Genomic DNA, 24,674 nt, shown 5'->3' with positions numbered 1-24,674 from the left:
GGTGCAGAGCATATATTTCTCTCATACGTATTCAATTAGATTATAAGTGGGAACCATTTAAGGCAACAGCAAAATTAGCAGAAGACGACAAAGAATGGTAGACAGAACAAGTTTTTGGAATTTTATGGTGACTTCAAAAGCCAGCAAATCTTGAAAATTTGATTTTTAATTTGTTGAACATATCATCACTTTGATTTAATGTGCCAATGCCTGGTATTATTTTCATTTGCTCAGAATGATTTTGTGGTATGATTTAATGAACACATCTATTACAAATTCCTATTCCTAATACAGAATTTTGTCTTTTTCATTAGTGTAGGGGTACAATTGAAGAAGGGTCTGTGATTCACCCATTATTTAGGAGAAGTTTGGTTTTCAGAATATTGGCTGCTTACCTAAGAACTATCTGGTGTTGTTGATATCCTAGCAAAACATGCCCTGTTGGGTCTTATTGCTTAAATATTCCCACTTCTAAAATTACCACTACACCATTGGGGGTGAATGAATACACGATTACAATTTCAATTTGACAGTTTTAAAGGAAATGGCATAGGGATTTAATTAGACCCTCTCCATGTGCTTCATTGATTCTCAGATGGGTTTTCATTCTAGCATAAGCAGATGTGGATTCTAACGAAGACATTAGATTTTCTGGTACCATGCCTGGGTTATTCAAACCAGTAAAACAGCCAACAGTACCTGCCTGAATATGCCAGACCCAAAAGCAAACTGGTTTAGGAATGCCACATAGTCCCACCCTTCATCTCCTTTCCTTAAAGGAATAGGAGGATCAAGCCATCAAGAAAATAATGATTTTTGTGGCTTTTCATCTCATGCTGTATAATGAAAAAGAAATCAGACTGCAGTGATTTATTTTCATTTTAGGCAGTAACAGAAGCTTCCTGACTCTACTGGAAGAGAAATATCACAGCTATTTTTTGAGCTAAACAAAATATCCAATTGAAAAATACATGAAGCCATTATTAAAATAAATTACTGAAAAGTTTAAAAGGGAAATGTATTACAGACCTTTGAAGATTTTCTTTGAAAAAATATATATGCATATACATGTATAATGTGCATACATACATATGTATATATGTATTTTAAATGTGAATGTGTCATCTTAGAAATCTAGAAATCCCAATGTTTTTTTTCCCCAACAAATTAATGATTAAAGTTTCAAAGATTTGAGTTCGGATACAAATTAGTGGTAGAAAGAAAATGATTAAAGGTGACTAGAGGTGCCCAAGTAGGCATGCCACCACCAGCTGTCTCATTGGGTGCGCAGGGAGAATGTTGCACAAACTCCAGGGTGTTCTGTGGAGAAGTAGGGTGCACAGTGTAGTCAAAGTAGTTGGACCTGCTACACCAGGGTTGCATGAAGGTACTGCTTTGACTCCCTGGTAAGGCGGTGAAGCCACTGTCATAAGCCCTAATCCTCATCTTTCTAGCCTCTGACCTTCTGTTAGATCTTTCCCCATATGGGCACATTAGCATTTTGTTTGTGTTTAGAACCACTCCTCTTGGAACCAGCTTTTCCTCCATCCTGTGTAGGTAACCCTGGGTCCTCTTGGGCTCTATGAAGAATAAAAATTACATGGCTTGTAAAAACATTTTTACAGGATATTGTGATAGGACAAGAAGGGTAAACCCATGAGGGAGGACAATGACCACTGAGAGGTGCAAATGTTAGAGAATTAACCCTGACGACAAGTCTCAATTGTTTCATTGAGAAATCTCTCCTGCAAAAGCTGTCATAGGTTAGGTAACTTTGCATCTCTCTATTTCACAGACATAATTCATGAAGAATAAGCAGTGTTATAAGATAGCAGTAGTCAGACAGCTAGAACATTAGCATTCTGGTTCTGATCGTGCTCTGGCCAGCAATTGGTGAACCATTTTACTTTGCTGGACACTTCCTTCCCAAATTTAGGGAATAAAATGAAATGGTTGCATAGGATGCCATCAGTTCTAAAAATTATATATGAGTTTAACTTCTTAAGACTTCTGCAACTGTTTGAAATATTTTTGTTAATGCAAGTATTCCCAGATCTGCTACAAACACCATATAGACACTATATTTATGCACAGTGGCCATAAGAGTGAGGAGAATAAGTTGAAATATTGTGGTGAAATTTGATTCTGCCTTCTCAAAACTCCTCTAAGATCTGGCCTCAGTTTGTAGGTTCTGGTACCCCTGAACAGAACCATAGCATCTTTTTCACATTTTGGAAAGGAAGTAGTTTCTTCTCTACTGAAAAGATCATCACACTGGACACTGAAATACTGGGATACACCCATGATTCTGTCACTAATTAGCTAGGTAACACTGGGCAAAGAAAATGATTCTTTTCTTTTTCTTCATTTATCTCATCTATAAAATTACTCAGATGTTCTAGACAATCATTAAATCATCTAGTGCCAAAATACTCAATTACAGCCCCAGAACCATTGGATTGATTAATATGTTAAAAAAATTAGGTTAGAAGCCTTCCCTTAATGTGTCAAAGCAGGTCAAATTACAAGTTTTCAACAAAAAGGATTCCTTTTGTTATCACCTCTCTTAACCACATGCAATAATTTATCTTTCATGAAAACGGTGATTGTTGAATTGTAGATATGGTCTTAAAGTCTCTAAAGTGCTTTGAATTATTTGGAAGACACACACACACACACCACATACACACACATAGTTGTTATAAATAACAAGTAAATTCTCTTCCCCACAAGGATACTAAATTTAGTCTGGAGAAGAATTCCACATGCTTTTAAACATAGATCTGTCTAATAGCTAAGATTTCTATAAAAATTTATAAAGATTTTTTTTTCTGTTTTTCCTCTTTTGTTAAGGTTTTGTAATAATGAAGAGGGCACTAAAGCTCTATCAGGAAAAATAAAAAAGGTTTTATTCTCATGTTCCATCTTATATTTAGTTATTGAAATATTTACACGTTTTATAATTTCTAAAGGAACTCTTGTTTAAGATTCAATATTGATCAAATGATGTTTTCAAAGGAAAGAAAATATTACCATATTAAAAGTATTCCTTGATAAAAAAAAATTTCTGCCTGATTTTGCAATCCACAATTGTGACAAATAATTATCTTGATACGAGGAAATATGACCAGCTGTCAAGTGGGAGTAGGCATATTTGAAATATTATCCAGAAGTCTCCAGTTTTCCCAAAAGCTCTTCTAGAGGATCTTCCTTTGAACTCCAAGAGATTCTGAATAGCCACAGGCATACCTGTCTTGTGTGCAGTGTCCCAGCATTCACAGCCTGAACTTCTTTGCTAAGTTCCTTTGATTAAACACAGGCATACAATTCTACCTCTGAAAACTGCTGGTAGAAATACTAAAACAATTGCTCAATTTCCCAGATTTCAAATTCCTCAATCTTTGTGTATTGTGGAAAACAAGCTCCTTCGGTCTTCTGTTTCAAGAAGCAAGAAACAGAGATTTTAGAAACTACACGAGTTGAAAAATTATTCAGAGGCAAAAAATAAATTAAGAAAATATGTGATTCTACCAGTTAATTCACTAAAACTTATTGTTATGCTATTGGTGAAAAGTGAATGTTAACAATTATAAACTTTGGAATCTACATGATCTTAAGTAAAATGATCAGAAAACAAAATTAAGGGTATGATCTTCTACAACACCTTATCCCAGATTTGAACTCAAGCTCTGACAATTTTGAAAGTGACATTGTAATGCTGAAAAAAATGCATAATTGACTTAATCTTATGCTTTGTGTTGGCAGTTCAGGTTGCTAATCAATAGTTATATTTTTCATCATAGTTAATTTATACTCTGGACTCAAGATAAAAGCCAAGGAAGTTGTCGTCGTCTTCTTTCCTCCTCCTCCTCCTCCTCCTCCTCCTCCTCCTCCTCCTCCTCCTCCTCCTCCTCCTCCTCCTCATTCTCCTCCTCCTCCTCCTCCTCCTCCTTCTTTTCTTCTTCTCTTCTTCTTCTCTTCTTCTTCTCCTTCTCCTTCTCCTTCCCCTTCCCCTTCCCCTTCCCCTTCCCCTTCCCCTTCCCCTTCCCCTTCTCCTTCTCCTTCTCCTTCTCCTTCTCCTTCCCCTTCCCGTTCCCCTTCCCCTTCCCCTTCCCCTTCCCCTTCATCTTCCTCTTCCTCTTCTTCTCTTAAAAGACATGAAAATTACACTTAGAAGTTATCTAGACATATGAGGAACTTCTTTAAATTTTTGTCTGAATTCCAGATACCAGTTTAACATTTATGGCTTTCTAAGATGTATTGTCTTTATATCTATATGTATACAATATATCTGTATATATTACATGTAATATGTATAATAAGTTTATATATAAATATAATTATACATATATGAATGAATTATAGGGACAAATTAAATTTTTTACTGTGAGAAGCAGGAATTCCTCTGGTCCACGCCTTTCCTGTTTCCTCATACCTTTATTTTAAATATTCAGATGTGGTTGTAGATAGTCTTCTGCAGTTTCTTTCTGCAGTTTCTGTTCTGTCTGTGCTTTCCCCCTGGTCCTCAAAGCTTTGTTTGAGCTCCAGTTATAAAGCATTACCCTAAGACACTTTCCCAGATAGTCTGATGCTTTCTGTTCAAGTTGACTCTTTTCAATGAATATTTACTAGGTGGTTATTGTGGCTGGGGTATTTTAAGACCTGCCTTTTCTCTTCTGTATCAACTTCAAACTCAACTGTTCTGGCTCCTATTCTGCTCGGGGCCCATTAGAAGGCCACAATTGAACTAATCTTATGTGATAATGACTTTCCAAATTATCCTCTCCAGGTAGCTGCTGCCTTTAATTGGGAATTGCCAGTGCCTTTCAACTAAGGTTTTGAAGTCTTAGTCACCAGAAATCAACGTAAGGCCATTTGAAGGTGCTCAACACTTCTAAATTATACCATGCAGGAATTTCACAATTCGTCTAATAGTTGGAAGAGGTACAACAGGAGCTAAAGTTAGCTTTGCTGTTATTTATTTTAATTTATTTTTTAGTTTTAGGTGAACACAATATCTTTATTTTATTTTTATGTGGTGCTGAGGATTGAACCCAGTGCCTCAAGCATGCTAGGCGTGTACTCTACCACTGAGCCACAACCCCAGCCCCTTTGCTGTTATTTTTAAAAATAACAGAAACAAAAATCACAAAGTGCTTTAAAAATTGAGCTTTTTAAATTTTTTGCTTTTAGTAATTCTACTTTCTTTCTAGTTTTTTAAAATTATTATTGTAATCAAGTGCCTCCAGTAAAATTATCACACATTTCCAAAATCAACCTTGCTGCAACCAAAAAGTACAGAAATAATTTCTTTTTACATTAAAATTTCAAGTTAGGTTACGTTTGCATTACATTATTAATATCCCCAGACTTCAAATAATATCCTCAGAAACATCTTTCTCTAAATGTTTGTCAACATGCTCTGTTAAAATCAGAGATGGTGAAATATTATAATTTGATTGAATTGATCTAGTAAATCCATGTAATATAAAAATGTAATTCAATTCATTTATAACTATTTAGTTATACAGAAATTTTAAAATTATGAATGAGGGATTTATCACTAATAATTGGGGAAGTATGAGATACTTCATTTTAAAGCCATTTTGTCATTTATATAATTGAAGATCGGTTTAAGAATAGTTTAGAGAATTTTCTTCCATACACGAAGTAAGCTGATTGTTTCAACTGTTATCCTTCAAAGAGAATAGCTACACAGCTCAATAGTTTTTTCTAAGCCATAAAGTATTGTAAAGTGATCTGCTAAAATATAAAATAATACAACTGTTCTTTAAACTCCCAATATATTGCTTTTCAGTGTTCATGCAACAAATGAGATAGCGAGAGCTGATTTGTTTGTTTTCAAAAAGTTCCTTGGGAAATCACTGATTTTGTTTATAGGAATGTCTAGGTAGACATTGAAATTAAATTTGAATTCCTATAGATGGATTTCCAAATTTGAATTCCTATAGATGGATTTCTTTTCCAAACATAAACATCTCTTATAGTTTGTCCTTAAAATGATATAAAATATTTTTGTAGGCAAAGAAGCAAATACACTGAAAAGAAACCCCAGAAAACTCCTCCAAGCAGTTTCCTTGCATTGTGGGAATTGAATTTACCTTACAATTTCATGAGTAAATGCTCAAAGATTTTCCTAAATCAATAGGCTTATGAGTTGTCTTACTGAGAATAATAGCACTTTTGATTACCTTTATTTTCTTTAGTTACTTTAAATTTTGTGGGAAATTTTAACTTCTTGGTAAAAGGTGTTTTCATTGGAATAAAAAATGGGACTTTCAGATGCCTGTCATTTTCTAAAATGCTTTGAAGTTTGAATTTTCTATGTATATCAAGAGAGGTAAGTCCCTCTGAATGGGGTGTACTAATGATAAATTTAGGATTTCAAGAATCAACCTACATTACTGTTAACAAAAACTATACCTGTTATTGACATCACACAGTCAGCTTTTGTGTGAATTTCATTTGTGACAACTATTTATTATACTTATCAAATGGCAGGAAAAAGGCTCCAGCACTGAAGTTTTTAAAATAGTCACAGGCTTTGAAAGATGGCACTGGACCTATCAGATAATGTGGTATGACACTGCCCAGAGATCAATGCAGTTGTGGAAAAAGAACGGCAGTTAAGAAAGTGTTTAAAACTATTCAGAAACTCATTTTTTTGACAAGAGTGCAATGCTTCTTTGGGGAGACCCCAGAAAGGTACTATGGCAGACAGAATCCTAAAATGACCCGCAAGATTCTCTCCTCCTGGTGTATAAGTCCCTGTCTTTGAGTACAAACAGGGCTAGTATATTGTGATGGGATATCTCCCTGGTGATTGTGTTATATTAGGTGGCAGAAAGGATTTTGTAGATGTTGCAAAAGTCCTTAATCATTTCACTTTTATTTAATCAAGAGGGAGATAAATGTGGGTGAACCAGACATTTTCTGGTGAGATCTTAACAGAAATATTTGAGGCGTTAGAGAAATACACTTGTTAGCCTGGAAGAGGTAAGCATCTATGTGACAAGAGGGTCCATTGAGGAGACTACAGGATGGGGGGATTATAAGATGGGATCTAGAAGCTGACTATAACACTTGGTGAACATTGAGAAATATAACTACTGGTTGTACAATTTCAATTAAACAAATTCTACCATCTGCAGTGAGCCTGGAAGAGGGTCCTGGAGTAGAATATGTGATTATAGTCCCTGTCAACACCTTGAGGTTAACCTGCTGACACCCTGAGCAGAAGATGCAGCTAACTAATGTCTATATTGCAGAGCAAGAAAGCGAAGATAATAAAATTGTATGGTTTTAGGTTGCTACAGGACAATAGATAATGAATGTAAATGAAACCAATGCTTTTAAGTAGACACTGTAGCTGTAAGGCTAAAAAGACAGGACCATAAGTGGCACTTGACTCAAGAGTATTCAGCTAGCTGTAATCCAGAGTCCAAATCAATGTGTCTCTTTTCTTGACTTTTTTCTTCTCATCAAATTTATACGCATATAAGTTAATGCATATGTCTTTTGTAATATATTTTATGTCTTTGTGTTACAAACAAAATATCTATAACTCTTTATCTACATTTTAATCCTTATCTGCCTCATCAATTGAGATGGTGATATGGATTTTTCATTCTATTAAGTTATAAAGCAAAGTGAAAGTCTGATTCTTAAAGATAAGATGCAGTTAAATAGGTATCAATTGTTTATAATCAGCATTGGGGAAAAGATTTCTCTTTTCATGACTGTGATACAAAAATCTATTATATAAATTCACTTAATTTTTAAGACTTTATAGGTGAATAAAAATGTAGTAAAACCTGTAAACTGATGTGCCATAGTATAAATTGGTAATACTTTGAAAAAAAAGAGCTGATATGCTAATTTAATAACCTGAGCCGTGTGCATAACTAGTAGCACATTATACTTTTAAATATTTTAAAATAATAATTAAATATACAAAATATTTTATGTAAGAAAATATTCTCTGCAATATTTTATGCAATATTTAGATTTCCTTCCGAATGAAAATCTCAGTTAGGTTGAGTTAGCAAACTGGTAAAAAAACTCCTCAGTGACATGTTATGCAGCCATTAAAAAAATGTTGAATGAATCAGTTCATCGTGTGTAGTAATTCTTATTATAACCAGCTAAGATGAAGTATGCAGAATTGTATATACACTGTGTGATTACATTGATTTAAAAGTTACCAAATACAAGAGTAATTCAAAATCCTGGATAGAAATGTGTAATACTGTCTTTACTGATTGTGTTTGGTTGATGGAGCTATGACAATTTTGTTTTACTTCTTTGTTCTCCATTTTTAGTATTTTAAAACATATCTAATGAATATATATGCCTTTAAAATAATTTTTAATAACATAAAAATCATATTCAGAAATTCTTTCTAAGGAAAATAGTCTTTGAGACCCCTTTGTCTTCTAAGGATAAATCCATGGTGATTATCCTTGTAGGATGGTCCACATGCAGTAAGGTAGAGCCACATATTTTATCTGTGCTAAGAAGACCTGTGGCAGACACCAAACTAGTGGCTCTGGGCCATATCCAACTGTGGCTGTTTTGCACTGTCTTCAGAAAAATAAAGGTATTTAAAAACTGGATAGTTTTACACAAGACACTGCTTTTTCATCTTTGCTCAGAAATTGAGAAGATTTGTCAATATCAAGCCCATGTTCTCACATGATGTGATGTGGTGTCTTTCAGTTTCCCAGTCACTTATTCCCAATGGCTTGCTTGACTTTGAGATCCAGTTATCAATTGCCATTCGGCAACTGTACTTGCTCTCTTGCCAGTCTTAAAGTAGGAAAACATTTTTTTTTCTGTGTTCATTTCTCTTTCAAAAAAATGGAATATGAGAGGTGGAGCTCAGAGGGTTCTTTGTTTCTTGATCCCAGTATGCTTTGTTCTTTTTTTGGTTTTGTTGGCATTTATGGTTGTGACCCCCAGAGAGGAAAGAAAGAATTGATTGGAAGCACCTAGTGTAACCTGAGCCAGATATTTAACAAATGCTAGTTTCCACCTATCTTTTCTTTTAGTTGTTTTTGAAACATTTGGACATGGAATAAAGTGGTTATAACAGTTCCAGTGGCTGGAAATGGAGCACCATAACCAAAGGTTGAAATCAAGCAGGAATGACTGAGACTGTATTTCCACTAAAGCAGAGACTGTAAAGAGAGAAGAGGGTATGATACCCATGTAGGTGACCCCAATTTTCTCTTTGTATCTTTACTGAAATGGATGAAATTTCTCCCCAGAGCCAGGAAAGGGAGGAAGCCATCCCTTGCTGTGGTGTTAGGTTTCAGCTGGCTGTGTGTCTCTGGCCTCTGAGTGAGGTTAACTAAGCAAAGGAAAGTCACACTTTCAATTCAGTTAGATAATTTTTCTTTCTAAACCACATTCAAGACACTAATTCCATTTCTTTCCTGACTGTGTATAGGTGAATTAGCAAGAAACCACTACTGCATTGTTTTCTAGTCTTCAAATGAAGCCTAATTAAAGAAATATATAGTTTTTATTGAGCTGCAAGAAAAAGGGACAGGGGGCACAATTAAGTTTGCATCAATAATTAAAACCATACAATTATTAATGTAGCAAATATTACACATTAATAAGAAATATATTTTGTCACCAACTGCTGCATAAAATTCCTTCTTTTATAATCCATAATCCAAAAGGAGAAATGGAGAAAGAATATGCTAAAAACATTATAATTACAGCCTCGTTTATTGCTCCTGGAAGTAGGATGCTTGCCACATTTCAACATCCTCTTTTCTAAGATGCAATTGTTCTCAATTGGTTAAAAGATGTAGAAGATAACAGTGTAATTATAGAAAAGATTGTTCCTATGTAACATAAGTCTTTACTAGGGGCCTAAAATATTTATCAATCTGTTCAATATTTTCTTCTGAGATAAGACTACTATGGCAGAGAAAAGAGGGACTTCCTCCACCCTTATTTCCTAAGTTCTCTGATTGAGCTCATATTATTCTGCTCCTGCCCGAGAGAGAGAGAGAGAGAGAGAGAGAGAGAGAGAGAGAGAGAGAGAGAGAGAGAGAGAGAGACTTGATATAAAAGTCAGCCTCCTGTTTCATGGATCATCTATTTAGATAACCCTTCTCTTAGGTCCTTTAGAAAATGTTAAGAAATGAAGTTTTATCTATGCTGCCTTCTGCTTCCTGTCCAATACTTCTTTTGTCAAAACCTTATAACCTGCTACTGCAATTGGTTGTTTGCTTTAATGTGTCCTCTAGGCTTACACAGTACAAGACACATCATAGGCACCAATGGCTATTTAAGGAATAAGTGTGGTTGTTCACGAAACACCTTCAGAGGCTTTACCTCAGGTCAGGCTTTGGAGTCAACAGAAAGGATCTTTATTGAATTGCAAAATCAGGAAACTGAGTGGTCCCACTACTCACAGTTCCCAGGTTACCTGAGGACAAAATATTTTTGGCTTATATGGGTTTGGGCTAGTCAGATTCCTGAGCAGATGAGTAAGGGAAAGGCCTTGAGGGTGGAGTTTATCATGTTAGCATGTTTTCTGATCATGTGTCCTATGTTCCACCAGAGGTGGAGATTTAGCATTGCAATTAGGGTGAGCTAACATTTGATGTCATTGTTCACAAGGGGGAAGTGTGCTGCTTTTAACTGCATTATGCATGCTCTTTAATCCAGTTTCAACAAGATCTAGGACATTGTCAGTTTAACTGTACTGCACATGCTTTTTTAATTATGGTTTGAACTGAGTGGAGAAATCATGGCCCATGCCTTCTGCTTTAGTGTCCTATTGAGCCTATATTTGTTAGGTTAAGCAAACTAAAACCACCAAGAGATGTAAGTGAAATGGAAATTATAAGATTACAACTGACAGGTGTTAGGCATGATGAATTTGGAGTTTTGGGGCTCCTCCATTCCTTCAAGGTGAGAAAGAGTTGGTTTGTCTAAATCGGTTTTAAGATTAATAATTTAATTGCACACCTCAATCTGATCTGATACTGGTGAATTCAGTATCTACCATGAGCAAGTTGTTGGGGGATAATATAAAATGAAGGAGCATATCTTTCTGCTTACTAATCCAGAAGCAAAATGATACTGTCTTGTATACTCTGCATCAGCTACAGAGGAGAGTTAACAAAACCAAATAGAGGTTCAAAAATGGGAAATTAATACTTAGTTCTAAAAGTTATGAAAAGCTTCATGCAAAAGGGGCATTTAAGATGTGTAGTCATGAATGGGGGATTTTTAGAAGAGAAAATATTCTTAGTGGATGCATGGTTAGGTGTGTAAAAAAAGGATCAGGAGCAAGTGTAGGAGAGTGGGTATCACATGTTTGGGAATGGCACAGGATCTAACTTGATGGAGACATTTTTCCAAGCAAGGCTTCAAGAAGTGGGTTAGGGCTCTGTTGAGGTGGCCTTGGAATGATAGACCTGGTGGTTAATCAGGGTCTGTGTGGGATGGCTTTCACAGTTGGACCTTCACTCAATTAGTCTTGTTCCTTTTATTTATTGACTGATGCTGGGGATTGAACCCAGTACCTACTACTCCACCACCACCACTTACAGCCCCTGGTTTGGTGCTCCTTTAAAGTGTATTGTAGCAGTTAGCTCTCTAAAGTTAGATTTTCTAACTTAGGTTTCTTTACTGTTTTTCATGGCTTTTGGTTCATGGTAAATACTAAGAATTAATTCAGCATTGATTTTTTTTGTCTGATCATTAAATCTGTTGCCTCGTCTCAAATATAAGGTGTTAGTAAGTTCTATAGTTTGGATCTTGATTTTCCCTCAAAGGCCCATGTTATGAGGGCTTGGTCTTCAGCCACTTCTCCAGGGTGCTATGTGGAAGTGGCAGAACCTTCATGAGGTGGGGACCAGTGGAAGGATGTTAGGTCACTGGAACCACAGACTTGTCCCCTTCTCTTCCTCCCTCTCTCTCTCTCTCTCTCTCTCTCTCTCTCTCTCTCTCTCTCTCTCTCTCTCTCTTTCTCCATGAGTGCCATGAGATGATGCATGGTTAGGTGTTAAAAAAAGGATCAGGAGCAAGTGTAGGAGAGTGGGTATCACCATCTGAGAGCTCCACTGTCTGAGCCCAGTCATGATATAGAGCCTTTCCATAGGCCCAAAAGTAATGGGCAAACTTATCATGGACTGAAATCTCTGAAACCATGGATCAAAACTGGTGCTTCATCTTTATAAATGGATTTTCTCAGGTATTTGTTACGCTAGTGGAAAGCTGATGAATACAGTATTACATATTGTACTAATTTCCTTAAGCGTCATGGACTAAGTATAGTTATTTTGTAACTGATGAGCACAGTTTGCAGAGATTATGATATCTATTCAACATTACAATATATTTTTTTTTTCCAGTGAGGTCAAAACCTTTTCAAATCCTGGGCTCTTTCCTTTTTCCCTGTCTGTTGTAGTTTCTACAATGTGAAGGCTTTAACACTTTGTAAAGTCAGCCAAAAGAATGGAAAAAAAAGAGGCATTTCTGTGATAATAAGAGAAAGGCCAAAAAGAAGTCCTTTTCCCACATGAACCTAAATTTCACCACTTATATCTAAGTGTTCACTGTGACTCATCTCTCATGAATTTCCTTTTGCCTATACTATGTTTCTTTTTTTATTTGCAGAGCTTGAGGATGGAATACAGGGACTCATGAATGCTATGCAAGCCCTAAACCCATAAGCCACATCTTCAAATATATATATATATCTTTTTTTTTTTTAAGAGGGCATACTGGTTATTGAACTCAGGGGCACTCGACCACTGAGCCACATTCCCAGCCCTATTTTGTATTTTATTTAGAGACAGGGTCTCACTTAGTTGCTTAGTGCCTTGCTTTTGCAGAGGCTGGCTTTGAACTCTCGATTCTCCTGCCTCAGCCTCCCAAACTGCTGAGATTGCAGGCATAGACCACTGCACTCGGCCCCTCCATATGTTTTAATATCTCATGTCATTCTGAATTTGCAAAGATATGTGATTAGTCCTTATTTTAATTAATTTTTAAAAATCTGATACATAAAATATATAAGTTGTACCTATTTATAATGTACCATTTGATGTTGGATACATGTATACATTGTGTAATATAAAGTCCTTTTTGAAATAACAACATTAGATTATTATAATAATAGTTATTTCTTACTAAGAATTTGCTAAATGCCTATCACTGTGTAGCAACTTTATATACATATTGTGTCTGTTCTTGTTGCAAGTCTGCAAACCTATTTCACAAATAAGTAACTTAATAAATACCCCCTCCCCACAAGCTGTATTCAGGTGTACTTGACAAATAAAATTATATGTACTTATGGATATATAATGTATATCAGTGTGATATTTTGGAATATGTACATATACACACAGATTGTAAAATGATTATGGTAATCAAGCTAATAAAATCTACTATCTCACTTTTTTTTTTTTTTTGCGATGAGAACATTTAGGATCTACTCTCTGAAAATTTTGTGTATATCTAGAGTCTTTTTAAACAATAGTCACCATCTTGTACATTAGATCACCAGAATTTATTCATCCCACATAACTTAAACCTTGTGTCATTTGATTAATATCTCCCTAATTTTTCTACCCCTTTGCCTCTGGCAACTACTATTCTAGTGTCTGCTTCTATGAGTTCTACTTTTTTAGATTGTTCATATAAGTGAGATCAAGCAGTATTTGTCTATCTGTGCTTGACTTTTCCAATCTAGTTCTGCCTTCAGATTCTGGAATATTTTCTCTTGTTTTCCCAAACTACGGGCTTCTAGAATAGTTTTGGGATCATGTTGACTGGGCCTGTTCAACTTTGTCCTTATAAAGACTTGATTTAGATCAAGCTCTAATCCTGTGGCCGTTGGCCAAAAGACTTCTCCAAAATCAGTTTCATTTATTGCCCACCTTCCAAGTCCTCACTGTATTTGTGGACAAATTCTAGTCTAGTTCCACAAAAGCTATTGAAGGGCAGCAGTGTAAGATATGCTTCTTTTCATCATAAGACTTATGCTCCTGATAAATCAAACATAAAACAACCAAGGGTACCAAATTTGCATAGAGTGTTAGAAAAGGGAAAACAAGATAGGGAAGAGTACCTTGGAAATCAGGCAGGATTGGAATAAGCAGAAAGAAGAAATAGGCATTTGGTAGGGGCAGTGGGAATCACCATGAATGGCCTATGAATGTTTTTGTTTATTAAAATCTTATGACTCATTTCTGAACCCATGGTTAGTTCTTCCTAATGATCAACCCAAAAACTATTGTGGAGTCTCATACCATATGGTCATATGAAGACTGTAGTGCAGAGAAAGACTTTATAACAGCCTAAATATGCTTTAATTTCTGAAATCAAGCAAAGCACTTATAGGCCTAAAGGTAAAAGCTGTAGTTATGGGGCAAAGCACACAAAGACTTGTTCAAGACAGTAATCCTAACCTAAAAGACCAGCCTCCATCTGGTTTGGACCAATTTAATGTGTGGGTAGAGGTATGATATTTAAAATCATTTGGAGAGAGTAGGGTAGTATTTAACTCCAAAGAGTGTGATTTCTGTAGTATAACTTGAGAAAAAGGGCAGTACCACAGACAATATGAATCTGGCTTGATGATTTTTTTGTTTGTTTGTTTCTTGATACAGCTACCTGTGCTAAAGCACCTAGGATAAACCTGCTAAGAAAATGTTGAATTGTTTCATTTTTTTGTTGTTGATTTTAGGTAGTTTTCTGTAAGTCAGTAGAACATCTAAACACAATGTCTTTCCAACAGCCTTTTACCCCCCAACACTTTTCTAGCTACCTGCTTTTTGCACCTGCAAGTCATTCCTAATAATTCATCTTGCATTATTTGCACCAGTACTTAGAGGAATTCCTATAGGATTAGGATTAAAATAACTTGGGATTTTGTAAAAATTGCAATGTCCAGTCTCTGTCTAAGGTTCAGATTGAATTAAAATGACTGGGACATAGGCATAGGTATTTTATTAAAGGGTCTCTTGCAAAATCTAATGTGCATATAGAGTTAAGAACCATTGATTTAGTCTTTGGAAAGGTGATCGTAGTGGGTTTTATCCTTGATGTAAATGTCACAATTGAAAAGATCTTCAAGTTGAGCCAGTATGAACCCTTTTAGGAATACTGAGAAATGTCCCAATGGGCTACCAGTTCCATGCTACATGGTGGAAATATTTAAGGAACTTGCCTAAAGGTGCTTACAAAAATCCTAACTTGCATCTTCTGTCTCTAAATCCTGATTCCTTTCTACCAAGTCAATTATGCATGGTTTTATCAAATATCACAAACTTCAGAGAGATTTTCCTTTCCAAAATGGTCGCACTATCATCGTGTCCTGTTTTATTTTTATGTTTTCAAAACATGTTGTCTAAAATCACCTTGTTTATTATTGATTTATTATCTATTTCCTCACTCTTGAAGTTGTTCCATGAGAGCAGGGACCTTTGGCTATCTTGTTCACTGCTATATATCCTTGGCATCTGAAAGAGCGACTGGTGTACGGTTGTTGAATAAATGAATGTAATCAGTTAGAACTTTGTATTCCTACAAATATGTCAACTCCATCATGTAGTCTATGTCTACGTGGAGGAAGAACAGGGACACTTTTAATAGGATGGGAGGTTTCTCAGAGCAGCAGCTGCATTTGAGGCAGAAAATCAATTTATACCCTGGATGACATTTTCAAAAGAAGTGTATCTGGTAGCATGGAATCTTCTTGTGACAGGGCTTATGTCAAAATACAAGGATGTCTGGATGAGTGGCCCACTTTCTGTAGAGAGGGTGTGCCATTCAAAGATGCCCTGAACTGTACATGAAATTTAGTTCTTGTTCTAATAGACTCTCTACCTGCACAAATAAGAAAGTGACAATGACTTTGTGAGTATACTTATATGCAGCAAAGAATTTGCATGTGAATGCATATATGTATAGTATTTTAAAAACTTGGCGGGGAAAGAAATGTGGTATACAGATTCTCCAATTTAGCTAGTATTTATAATATTTTTGGTAATTGGGTGGAGGATTCCTGTCTGGTAAGTTCTAAAATATTTGAAACACAGCTGTTGTTTAAGACCTAAAACTCACAATAAAATGAGGACAATATCAGAAAAAAACGTGGACCGTTAATCACAACTTATGCAAAACATGCTAAGTGAATGAACCCGACCACTTGTCATGTACACACTATTGTGCTAAGGAATGCCTTGCCTCATGCTATTTGTTACTGGGGGAAATCATTGCCAGAGCAGTTTAGCTAATTCATTTCCATGTTTGGAGTTAAGTGACTTTAGCAGTGATCTACTTCCCATTGTCTGCCTGGGACAAGCCTTGCCTTGTCAGTACTTAGCTGGCTGTTTCCAGAACTGAGATAGCACCATCAAAATCCTGTTCTTAACTCAGGAAGATAGAGACAAGGAAGCTGGCCCTGCCAATGAGGCAAAGGGAAGACACAGAGGCCAAGACTGATTTTATGTGTAGATGGAGCTAATAACTTGCTCATGTGGTGTCAATTCAGCATCCTCAATGATATACATACTTCTTCAATTTTTCCTTTTCCCTCTTCCCATCCAAACACAGAAAAACCAACATGTGCATATAATTCATAGGAGAAGGCACCCTTTTATTTTATAACTAGAGAAGATAAAATACTACAAGCAGAAGAAAATTATCAATCAATATTTTCATGGATTTGAAAATAACTGGTGAGCTGGCAATGTAACTCAATTGTAGAACACCTCTTAGGAAGTGCAAGGCACTGGGTTCAATACCTAGCACCACAAAAACAAAACAAAACATGAGTCTAACTCATAATAGAGAATTTCCTTGGCTGGAAATATAAGCCAGCTAATAAATTTTGGGCTTCTAATATCTGCTCAGTTCTGTGTTAGAAGAATTACATAGGCTTTAAAAATTTTATTAAATATTAAACTTAGATAAGAGTTTAATAGGAGGAAGATCTTAGATGCTTGAAATTAGGTGCATAGTAGAAAAATCCTCTTAAATTGGAGGCCAGGAGTTCTTCTGGACAAAAATTCACCCACTTCAGAATTTTCCTTGTGATTGGATTGTTTTCAAAATGGGAACACAGGATTAAAAAGTGTCTAGGCATTTATCCTTGAATCCTAAGAGATTTTACAGAATGAAAAAATTCACAAAATTAAAACTAAAACTGTTAAAAATAAGTTGAAGTAATAATAGTGCATCATCAATAAGTTAATGACTATTGTAATTATAAATTAATAGTGGTGGCTCCTTTTGACCTGCCCTGGATGTCATGTCAATTGATTAAATGTTCTGAGACAATGAAATGGAAAAAGACAACTTTATTATAATGCTTCAGGCAGGGAATATTTTTATTTTGCTATTAGGAGCACATCCACATGTCAATGACCAATTTCATTTGGAAAAAAGACACTTTTTGGAAGATGCACAATTAGGGAAAAATCTCCAAGGTGATCCTTCAGTCTGAACTAACCACCTCTATTATTTTTAGTTGACATTTGAAATCATAAAAGGTAACTTTTTTTAGGCTTTATTTTGATTTAGAGCAGAGAATTGTTGGTTCCATCTGCTCATAGGTGTCACGGGCTGCATGATCCTGCTGGTCTGGCATCCTCAGGAGACATGGCTAAGGGCATGTTCTGTGTTGCATCTTTGCACCTTGTGACAGAAAATAAAGTGGAAAAGGTGTTAGGGAACTAGTAAATTTCCCGTTACATTCTCCTGCTATCCAACTGAGATGTTCTCTTCTTGCAGGTCTCTCGGCAGCCATGGGTTTGACTTCTGGTACTATTGTTGGAGACTTGGCTCTCTGTGGAGATGGGGAGAATCCAGGAGGGAAGTGGATTATAAAAAATAGCTTACTCTAAAAAAATATCAGAACCTATCCTAATAACTCCCACATAGCATAGAAATGTATATTAATATTTGGGGATAGTTGATGATAAAATAAAATTGACCACATGTTGGTAATTTGATAAGCTATAAACAAAACTGGTTCCCTGTAAGGAAGAACTAACTCCCTAATCACCTCAAATATGGTCCATTGAGTGGACCCACAAACACATAATCTTGGATCTCATCCCTATTAGGTAGGAAGCTGATACTTCTAGGCTGATACTTACAATGGCTCATGACTCTGTGCCTTCAAGGGATGGGCAGCACTTTCTTTGCACCCCCAGAGACCACAATTAATGTGATATTGAGCACATCTGTTTTAGGTTAAACAATTGTATCTCTCTGTTCTTATCATCTGAATTTTTATTCTATTCATTATTTTTTATTGAAAAAGGTTGGACATGAGAAAGGAATAGTCAAGCCTTTTGAATGTTCAACTTTTAAAAATATAGATGAATTCATTGTCAATTTCTGTAATCAAGTTTATTGCTGAATCATACCACTAGGATGATTAGTCTCACTTATATTAAGTGAGAAACCAGAATGTTTGGAAACCAGAATGTTTTTCACATTCATTTACATGTACATTGTGTCCCAGGTGTTATGCTTGACTTGGGACTGGAAATACAGTGGTCCTTACTGCCTGAAGTTCATGGTCAATGTGATATTGAAAGCTAATCAGGCATTTACAGCTCAATGTGTGTGTGTGTGTATAATTTATTTGTGTGTGGCAGAAGGAAGAATTACATGTATGAAGGTGTATAGAAAGGACACCAGAGTTGAGGAGAGCCCCTGGAGGAAGTGTTGTTTAATTTGAGGACCTCAAGAACTCCCTGTAGAGAGGAATGGATAAACCAGATGCAGCTCATGTGATGGTGATGGCAGTACATATACAGTTAGGCATTCTGCCCACCCAGGGTGTGTTGTATTTTGTCACAACTTCAAAACAGAAATAGCAGTAGGGCACTAAGTGCTAACAGATGACATGAGCTAAACATGATGCTGTGTTCTCCTAGGTCTCACCTACCTTAAATTCTGTCTTTTAAAAATTGACTTTTGGACATTTGCCATTTTATTTTACTTATCATTCTGAAAAGTATTTATCCTCCCTATTTACTACTCATTAAAATAGCGGAATTACTATTTTAGGGACAAATCAGTTTATTTTCAACAAATACATTGGATGATTAATAAACAATTTGCTGTTGTTTTTTTATTATTGTTTGTGCTAGGATGAAGAATCCTAGGAGATCTTTAAAAAATTATTTAATCTAGAGACAAAAATGCAGAAAAGTAAATGATTTGGTAAAGAATTGGAAGCATATGGGCAGAAATACAGTTTTTGCTGGATTTGTATGTTTCATTATGACCTCACAAAATGCAGCATCATTTGTGTGTAAATCACAGCTTCTAAAACTGGCCATTGTGAATGCAGTTGGTTGCAATATCAAGAGAACAGGGATTAGGACTGTAACTGAGATTCCTTTTGTGATAAATTATCTAGCTCCTGGCTACCATGTATGAGCTCTATTAACTGCCTATAAATTGTTCATCATAAAATCTAGTTCATTCTTGTTAATTAGGCCAAGGCTTTTAGAAAGAATTTTTTCTCCTTTCTATGAAAGCCTAGGCTGACAAGAGAGTAGCTAAACCAGAATACTGAAGAAGAAAGGGACTCTCTGCTAAACATGATGCTGTGTTCCTTAAAAACCAATAATTAAAAAAGAAATTCCTGAAATAAAATTACATTGATTTCTTACCAGCAAAAATGGAATCACTCCATTGGAGTCAAAGAAGAAGGTTAAATAGAACCAAAATAATTACATCTTCTCACTTTCTCAATCAATAACATGCAAGAAAGGAATGGTGTGTGTATAAAAGAACTGGATATACTCATTAGAAATTAATACCAAGCAAGTTCCGGAAAGACAAATAGACATATCAAATTCTGCTGGCATGTCATTCATGTCATTTTATTATGCATTTTATTCACAAAATTGAACTTTTAGGCAAAATTATCTTTGAGAAAATCTTGTATTTGTTGCAGATCACCAGTTTTTTTCCCCTGCTGTATTTTGCTTTTTGTGGTGCTCACATAAGTGATCAACTGGCAGGCAGAGAATGTTATGTTTATATTATCTCATATTTTGCATTGCTAACTGGCTCCCTTGATACCATTTAAGGTGCATCCCTAATCAGCTCTCACGTTTCACACTTCCCTTGCAATCTCTGGATTTTATGAAGAGTAGACACACCGTGCCCCAGTTCTGGACGCCAAAGTGGTTGTGACTTCAGGAAGTCTCAATAGTCAGAGCCACAGGCTGAGTCAAGCTGTGTGATTGCTCCCCAGAGATGCAGTTAGCAAGCCTCCCTGACAGAGGCCAGAGGCAAGGAACAGTCAAAGGCTAGAAAACTCTGCATGTTTGCACACACTACCATGCTTAACACCCATTAAATTCCAATTAAGAATGGTCAGAAATGCTATTACATTTGGGAACCCCAAATAATAGCACAAGTTGGAGAAAAGAGGGGAAATAAAACTTAGATTAAGGGAAAGTGTTGTATATTTAAAACAATGAGATTTTAGCTTATGTTACTGCTTATTTTCCCTTGCAAATGCTAATATTAGCTAACAGTTAAAGAAATTGTGGAAAAGTTATTTCCAAGATTTTTTTTTTTTGTATATGTTGGGGTTGACTCCCTCTTTTCCAATTTGCAAGATCTTAACTCTAGACTCTTCCCTGGTGATGTTGCCAGTTCCAGGAGAACTGTAAAGATGAGAGCTCATGTAAGTTCTTTCTACATTAGATGCTTAGGAAGTCAATGCAATTCTTTGCACTGCATGGTAGTAAGGGCTCCACAGGGGGCTTACTGGGATGAACTGTGGTTTGAATCAGAACTTTAAAACCAAGCTATGTTGATGCCTTAGAGGCCTTAACAATGAATGCTTTGGGGGAAATTATTTGCAACAGGATTTTATAGTAGTTCTCATGTTACAGAGAGATTGCTTAAATTCTGCTTAGCTCAGTTTTAATTGAAATAATTATTTTTTATCTTTTTGAAAGACTAAAAGGGAAAGCTTTATGTGGTATTTATTTTATTAAATATTTTGTAAATACATTTTTTCTAAAAATAAACAAAAACCCCTTGTTTTTTCATTATCATCAGCACCATTATCACTATTATCATTATTGTTATAATCAAACATAAAATTATGAATCATGTTTGGTGGTTCCAATTTTCCCCAGATAACTGTTTTTTTTTAGGCTTTTCTTTATGATTGGAATGGAGAAAATAAAAAAAGAATAGACGTAGAGAAATCTTGGGAGTAGATTACAGCAATGTTGAAAACTTGTGAAGAGAAGAGCCTGAGTAGACAAAGGCAGAGAGATGGTGGAGAAAGCACTTGTGTTCTCTAACAACTACACCCCAAATAGCCTATGCTATTCTTAGGTCATTTGCCTTTAATAAAAACTAGTCACAGGACATCACCTAGATGCAAGAGTCTGGGAAATGGAGTCCAGGACTGGGCAGTCTCCTTCCAGTTGTAATTCTGCCCTGTGGTGGGGCAGCACACATCTATGGCAGATAGCTGGTGGTCAGTGGTGCAAGATATTCTACAGTACTTTAAGCTTATAAAATGCTTTTTTACAGCTATAAACTCTTCAACTTCTGAGATCATTTTAAGTTATGAGTGATGCTTTTAAATTTTTTTAAAATTTGCATTTGTTCTTTTTAGTTATACATGATAGTAGAATGTATTTTGGCAAATTATACATACATAGAGTATAACTTATTATTTAGGATCCCACTCTTCCTGTTGTACATGATGCGGAGTTACTATGCTGGTCGTGTATTCAAATATGAGGATAGGAAAGTTATGCCCAATTAATTCTACTGTCTTCCTGTTTCCCTTCCCCACTCTCTTTACTTTATTTCCCTTTGTCTAATCCAGCTTTATTATTTCCCTCTCCAACCTCCCTTGTTTTTGGTTGGCATCCACATATCAGAAAGAATATTTGGCCTTTGGTTTTTTGACTTATTTCCCTTAGCATGATATTCTCCAGTTCCATCCATTTACCTGCAAATGTCATTATTTTATTCTTATTTATGGCTGAGTAACATTTCACTGTGTATATATACCACATTTTCTTTATCCATTCATCCATTGAAGGACATCTAGGTTTTTTTCATAGCTTGGCTACTGTGAGTCCAGTTGTTATAAACATTGATTTGGCTGCATACTAATACTCTTTTTTAATACCTAAACATGTAGTCAGTTTAATCCACCAACTAATTAATTGAGGGAATTAATTCACCTGATTGGTTGACTAAATTCACAAAAGTTTTGCTGAAATAGTTACTATGGCATAAGAAAATTGTGCAGAACTTTATATAGATACCACATTGTCATTGATATAAAATTTGTCATTATCTAACAAGAATCAACAAATGGGACTTACTTAAACTAAAAAGTTTTTTCTCAGCAAGAGAAACAATAAGAGAGGTAAATAGGGAGCCTACATCTTGGGAACAAATTTTTACTCCTCACACTTCAGATAGAGCCCTAATATCCAGAGTATACAAAGAACTCAAAAAATTAGACAATAAGATAACAAATAACCCAATCAACAAATGGGCCAAGGACCTGAACAGACACTTCTCAGAGGAGGACATACAATCAATCAACAAGTACAAGAAAAAATGCTCTCCATCTCTAGCAGAGAAATGCAAATCAAAACCACCCTAAGATACCATCTCACTCCAGTAGGATTGGCAGCCACTATGAAGTCAAACAACAACAAGTGCTGGCGAGGATGTGGAGAAAAGGGTACACTTGTACATTGTTGGTGGGACTGCAAATTGGTGCGGCCAATTTGGAAAGCAGTTTGGAGATTCCTGGGAAAGCTGGGAATGGAACCACCATTTGACTCTGCTATTGCCCGTCTCAGACTATTCCCTGAAGACCTTAAAAGAGCATGCTACAGGGATACTGCCACATCGATGTTCATAGCAGCACAATTCACAATAGCTAGACTGTGGAACCAACTCAGATGCCCTTCAATAGATGAATGGATAAAAAAAATGTGGCATCTATACACAATGGAGTAATATGCAGCAATAAAAAATGACAAAATCATAGAATTTGCAGGGAAATGGATGGCACTAGAGCAGATTATGCTAAGTGAAGCTAGCCAATCCCTAAAAAACAAATACCAAATATCTTCTTTGATATAATGAGAGCAACTATGAACAGAGCAGGGAGGAAGAGCAGGAAGAAAAGATTAACATTAAACAGAGACATGAGATGGGAGGGAAAGGGAGAGAAAAGGGAAATTGCATGGAAATGAAGGGAGACCCTCATTGCTATACAAAATTACATATAAGAGGTTGTGAGGGGAATGGGAAAATAAACAAGGAGAGAAATGAATTACAGTAGATGGGGTAGAGAGAGAAGATGTGAGGGAAGGGGAGGGGGGATAGTAGGGAATAGGAAAGGTAGCAGAATACAACAATTACTAATAGGGCATTATGTAAAATTGTGGATGTGTAACCGACGTGATTCTGCAATCTGCATTTGGGGCAAAATTGGGAGTTCATAACCCACTTGAATCTAATGTATGAAATATGATATGTAAAGAGCTTTGTAATGTTGTGAACAACCAATAAAAAAATTGTCATTATCACTATACTTACTTTTCTTTATACTGTCACCTTCCCTGATATACATTTTCCAATTCCTAGAGTGCTCTATTGTCCTTGGTTACTCAAGAGACTGCTTCTTCCAGAGCTTAGTCTAGAGTATATGGAATAGGTTTGTCTCAGTATTTTTTCAACATAAACAAATTGGCATCTTGTGTTTTTTCTATTAGTACCTGATGGGATCAATCCTACAGGTCAACATTCAACTCCTTTAACAAAAACCAACTCTATCAATACTGTGTTGATAGTCAGATTATTAGCTATGTTAAGAGGATGCATTAGAAAGCCACATATATTACCTTCAGATTTTTAAAGGAAATTTTAATTTTATCTCGATTTTTTCTAAGCTTTCAATCCATATTTTACCAAGTTAGATTTTAGGGTATTATCTCAGGCTTACATTAATGCCTAGTAATATACTTTATTAAAGCTAGACTTAATTTACAAAAATCTTTATAGCTAGAGAAATTTGAAGTTGAATATTTAACATTGATCATGTACTTAACTGTAAAATGCATGAATTCAATAAAACAGACAATTGACAAATATAACAGGTGCCTTTTTCAGTTCTTTAAGGTTGCACTTAGAGATAAATGACCGACTCCAAGTCACTTACATTCTTGAGAATTCACCCCAGCCCCAGACACAGCTACATTGGTAGAGAACACAAAATACATGTAAAAAAATGTTACCTAGTAACAAAAAAAGAGCCCACAACAAGGGTGTATTGGCTAGCATGAAAGATCAGATCTGTAGGTGATAAGAGGAGAGAGGTATTGAGGTCTAAAGTAGCTGGGACAGGATCACAGACAATGTGAGTCATTAGGACAGATTCAAAGGGAGGGTGTTGCGTAGATCAGTTGAGAGGCAAGAAGGTGGACATCTCCAAAAGAAATGCATATAAATAAAATTGTAGACCCTGAATCTACATGAAGTTTTAAAGTAATGATATATAGATTTTTCTACCAGGAACTGTGGATTAGAAAATAAAAACAGAACATAAAACATTGAAAAGATAGGTTGCCATCTGATGG

General features: G+C 35.7%; 1 long non-coding RNA gene across 6 annotated transcripts in view; it reads left to right on the top strand.

Annotated features, from left to right (window-relative positions):
- LOC308648226 overlaps positions 1-24,674 on the top strand; it is a 159,958-nt gene that overhangs the window by 85,001 nt on the left and 50,283 nt on the right. For 4 of the 6 annotated variants that reach the window (XR_014021786.1, XR_014021787.1, XR_014021788.1 and 1 more), the window contains exon 4: positions 4,790-4,865. This is a non-coding gene — a long non-coding RNA (uncharacterized lncRNA). Of the gene's footprint in view, positions 1-4,789; positions 4,866-7,172; positions 10,011-24,674 lie in introns of those variants that run through there. The other 2 variants (XR_014021790.1, XR_014021791.1) reach the window with 2 other exon arrangements.

The sequence above is a fragment of the Spermophilus citellus genome (assembly GCF_964194105.1).
Source record: "Spermophilus citellus genome assembly, chromosome: 1".
In the NCBI taxonomy this organism is placed as follows: domain Eukaryota; kingdom Metazoa; phylum Chordata; class Mammalia; order Rodentia; family Sciuridae; genus Spermophilus; species Spermophilus citellus.
This window is presented reverse-complemented; position numbering and strand designations above follow the sequence as displayed.